Source organism: Lontra canadensis, unplaced genomic scaffold, assembly GCF_010015895.1.
Source record: "Lontra canadensis isolate GAN:19392208 unplaced genomic scaffold, GSC_riverotter_1.0 scaffold29, whole genome shotgun sequence".
NCBI lineage: Eukaryota > Metazoa > Chordata > Mammalia > Carnivora > Mustelidae > Lontra > Lontra canadensis.
In genome coordinates this window covers 11,177,312-11,182,315 of record NW_022631023.1, presented here as the reverse complement: position 1 = coordinate 11,182,315, position 5,004 = coordinate 11,177,312, and positions in this window count along the sequence as shown.

The following is a 5,004-nucleotide window of genomic DNA, read 5'->3' as shown; positions in this document are numbered from 1 at the left end:
CCTCCTCCTCCCCTCCTCCTCCCCTCCTCCTCCCCTCCTCCAGGGCTATCACGGATATGGGTGTTCTGGCGAGCCTGCTTGGGGCCCCAGAGCCTCCCGCGTTAAGGGGATGGATGTCAGATGTGGGCTTTTCTGGCTTGCTGAAAGGTGCGTGATGGGGTGGCGGGAGCTATTTCTACCTTGACCTCTAAGAGGAGAAAGGAGCCAGAAACTCATTTCCTGTTCCTTGAGACCCCCTTCTCCCAGCTTCGTTGGCATCCCTCTCTCCTGGGCCCCCCACAGCACTGTTGGTGCATTTTCAGGTTCCTTTGAAGACCCTTCTCTCACTTGATTGCTAAGAGCGCTAGGGCTTTGGAGCTCTGTGACTTGTGCACTCTGATGACCTAAATCATCTACACTCTCCTACCCACTCAGTCCCAGTGCCTGAGCTCTGTCTTTGAGCTAATGAGCTAGGAGTGTGATCAGGACAGTCGGTCTTGATTCCCTGAAGGTTCAAAGCAGTCCCACCTCCCTCCGAACAATATTCCCTCATTTTGCAAAAGAAAGGCACGCCTTGCACACATCCTGAACCTTACTAGGGTTTTCTGAACACCCTCAGGGCACCAAACAAAGGCACAGTTGAAAAGGCTCATTTGCTGCGGATGCTAAGCAAGCAAGATAAATCCTTTATAAAACTGGAAGGTTTTCAATACTTGGCTTTCAACAAAAATGAAGGGATGACTGATTAGATCTGTCAGCTGAATATTTGATTTAAAATGATTTGTTGGCGATAGATCTTATTTTGTTTCTGCACCTAACTGAAGCAGTCAAGGGATTGAGTGATAATGTGATAACAAAACAATTTTTTTTCCCCCTGTAAGAGTTTATGGAGTTTAGTGGTGCAGAAAAATTTAAAATGCAGTTTGAGGGGTGCCTGGGTGGCTCAGTGGGTTAAGCCTCTGCCTTGGGCTCAGGTCATGATCCCAGCGTCCTGGGATCGAGCCCCACATCGGGCTCTCTGCTCTGCGGAGAGCCTGCTTCCTCCTCTCTCTGCCTGCCTCCCTGCCTGCTTGTGATCTCTGTCAAGTGGATAAATAAAATCCTTAAATAAAATAAAATAAAATGCAGTTTGACTGTGAGTGCCCACAAACACTTCAATGCATGAACTTTTTTTTTTAATGAAATTGATTGGAAATACTGAAATCTTCATGCTTTTATCGAAATGCTTAGAATACAGGTGGGACTCAGGAATTAGCATCTGTACTAAATTCACCTGCGAGAATTACCAGGTTAAAGATGGAGGATTGAGGATTAGGATTGCTGTTCAGACAAACAGATTTTATTTTATTTTTTAAGATTTTATTTATTTGGGGTGCCTGGGTGGCTCAGTGGGTTAAGCCTCTGCCTTCGGCTCAGGTAATGATCTCAGGGTCCTGGGACAAGCCCCACATCGGGTTCCCTGCTGAGCAGGGAGCCTGCTTCCCCCTCCCCCTCTGCCTGCCTCTCTGCCTACTTGTGATCTGTCAAATAAATAAATGAAATCTTTAAAAAAAAAGATTTTATTTATTTAACAGAGAGAGAGAGAGAGAAGGAACACAAGCAGGGAGTGTGGGAGAGGGAGAAACAGGCTTCCCTTCTCAGGTCAGCAGGGAGCCTGACCTGAGCCGAAGGCAGATGCTTAACAACTGAGCTGATGAAGTTCTAGAACATTGGTGAGGTTCGGTGGGGTGAGGTCTGGGCAGATGACAAAGAATTCTTGAGACATCTTTGGTGCAAAATGGTGGTTTATTAAAGCTGGGCCGCAGGACCTGAGAGCAGGAAGAGCTGCTGCCCTGGGGATGTGAGGAGTGGTCCATTATATACTTGTAAATTGGGGCGGGGATTAGGGATGATGTAAATCTCTAAGGAATTTTGGAAGCAAGGTTTCTAGACCCTGAGGGGCTAGTTGTTGTCTGGGGAAAAGGTTATTCCTTACCAGTAATAAAACCTTCCTGAGAGACCCTTTACATGTGTATCAGTGGGTCATACGCTTGGGAATGATTGTCGACACTATCTTGGAGGTTTAGAGATAAAGTTTCCTAAAGGAATTGTTAAAGTAGACTTATAGGATCCTGGTTGGGGGTAGGGGATCGGTCAGGCTAGGATTGTCCTTTGCCCTTAGCAAAGCCTCAAGGTGAGGGTAGTTGAGTCCCTAGAGGAAGAGTCACTCTGCCTGTTTTAAGGGCATGTAAGTAGGTTAGGAAATTTAATAATTTTTCTTCTGCCTCTGTTTCCCACATCAGAGCCACCCAGGTGCCCCAAGATAGATTTTAATATGATTTCTGTCACAAAGCATGAAAGTTCTATCTATATTCATTTAAGTGACTTCATATTTTGAATGTGAAGTATTTTATTTTATTTCTTATTTAAAGTTGGCTCCACACCCAACATGGGGCTCGAACTCATGATCTCAAGATCAAGAGTCACATGCTCCACTGACTGAGCCAGCCAGGTACCCCCTGAATGTGAAGTATTTCAAATGTGAACATCAAATTAAATGTGATCTTGATGTATTTCAAAAACTATGAATTAGGGGCGCCTGGGTGGGGTGGCTCAGTGGTTAAGCATCTGCCTTCCACTCAGGTCACCATCCCAGGGTCCTGGGATGGAGTCTTCTGTCAGGCTCCCTGTGATGAAGTTCTAGAACCTAGGTGAGGTTCGGTGGGGTGAGGTCTGCAGTCGATGACCAAGAAAGAATTCTTGAGACATCTTTGCTGCAAAATGGTGGTTTATTAAAGCACAGGGACAGGACCCGTGGGCCGAAAGAGCTGCTGCCCCGGGGATGTGAGGAGTGGCTGATTATATACACAGGAGTTGGGTAGGTGAGGACAAAGGGGTGTTCAGAAGGGCTATCAGGGTAAAGAAGACTCAGGATATTGAAGGCCTGGTTACTATCAAGCCAAGGCCATTTTTCCCTTTAATGAGGCACTAGCATGAAGACAATTGGGAGTTTCCTGGTGGAATGTCACATTTCTGCTATCAAGTGTCCTTGTTAGTGAGATTTGGGTTTACAAGAAATTTAACTTTATTTACATTTCCTTCTACCTCAGCCTCCTTCAGTTTTGTTTATGGAGGGGAGGGTGATGTTAGGGCTTGAGGAACTGAGTTACATGTGCCTCTGGAAATTGGGCTATTGGTAAGGTAACTTCTTTGCTGTAAATCTCTAGGACATTTGTAAACCAAGGGAGACTCCTGCCTTGCAGGATTGTGATCTCTGCAAGTTAACTATTTGTTTTTCTTTTAGGGCAGCCAGGGGTGCCTGAGGAGTCACACAAACTACTGAGAGGAGCGAGAGGAGCGGGTGGAGAGGGGGTGCAAGGTGCCAGCCTTTGCTTTGTCCTCAGCCAGCCTCCTGCTCCCTCAACTGCTCAGCGGGGAGCCTGCTTCTTCCTCCCCCCTCTGCCCCTCCCCTGCTAGTGCTCTCTCTAGCGCTCTCAAGTAAGTTAAATCTTTAAAAAACCACAACTAAAGGGGCGCCTGGGTGGCTCAGTGGGTTAAGCCTCTGCCTTCGGCTCAGGTCATGATCCCAGGATCCTGGGATCGAGCCCCAAATCTCTCTGCTCAGAGCGAGCCTGTTTCCTCCTCTCTCTCCACCTGCCTCTCTGCCTACTTGTGATCTTTCTGTCAAATAAATAAATAAAAATCATAAAAAACAAAAACAAAACCCCACAACTCTGAATTAATGTTTTTATAGTGACATTAGGAGTTGTAGCTTTGTTTAGGGAAGCAGTTTTATGGGGATATGATTCATATGCCACACAGTTCGTCCATTTAAAATAGACAGTTGAGTGGTTTTAGATATGTCCATGGGGTCATGGAACCATCTCCACAGTCAATTCTAGCACATTCTCAGTACCTAATAGAAACGCTATACCCTTTAGTCAACACCCTCAAAATACATCTATCCCCACTGCCCTGGGCAACTACTTACCTATTCTGTGTCTGTAGGGATTTGCCTGTCCTTCACCTTCCATACCAATGGGATTATAAATGTGCTCGTATGTGACTGGATTCTTTTACTTAGCATGTTTCAAGATTCCATGTTGTACGTATCAGTCCTTCATTTCCTTTAATGATTCTAACACTCCACTGTATGGATAGACCACATAGCTTCATTGACTCCTGAGCTGAAGGACATCTGGATAGGTTCTACTTCTGAATTAATTTAAAAGTGTTAAATACACAATTCGCTCCAGGGGTGCCCATCTGGTTCAGTTGGAAGAGTGTGTGACTCTTGATCTCAGGGTTGTGACTTTGAGCCCCACGTTGGATGTAGAGATTAACTTAAAAAAAAAAAAAATATATATATATATATATATATATGGCCAATTGGCTCCAGATAAAAAGGAAAATGGCCTTATGTTGTGGTAAATAAAAGGCTGACACGGCTTGTGAAAGAATGGCTATGAGAGCCCATCTCTTAAACGGTAGTGGAGGAGGCAAAAATTTATGTATTACAGAGGTAACTGGTAAAAAAGCAGGTCAGGGGGAGATAGGCCTAGAGGAACTGTCAGTGTTAACGGGAACATGAACTTAAAAAAAAACAACTAGGGTTTTATTAATCTTCCTGAACGACTTGCAGCTGCACCGGTCACCTGAACGGTGGGGCCGGCCCGTGTCACGTGGGGGCTGCTGCGCAAGGTAATCCCCTCAGTGTGCACAGGGCAGCCACCGCCCTGAGAGGCAGTTTCACGCTGTCCAGCGGCACGAGGCCATGTTTCTGTTCTCCCTTGACTCCTGGCTGTGAGAGCTGGGGAGGCTGTGCGAGGGGTGGGGTGACCTAAACTTGGCCAACTGGATCTTCCTACCTGGGACTTTAAGCCTGGATGAGTGACCCTGAGACACAGGCAGAGTGCTTCGGTTGTGGGGACAGGGCGGATGGAGTGACCACTGGAAGTGGGGCCAGCAGAGCCGAACATGGCCTGGCAGAAAAGTGTCCTTGACCGTCTCCTCCTGGGGCAAGGCTTTGGCTATGGTTCTGTTCCC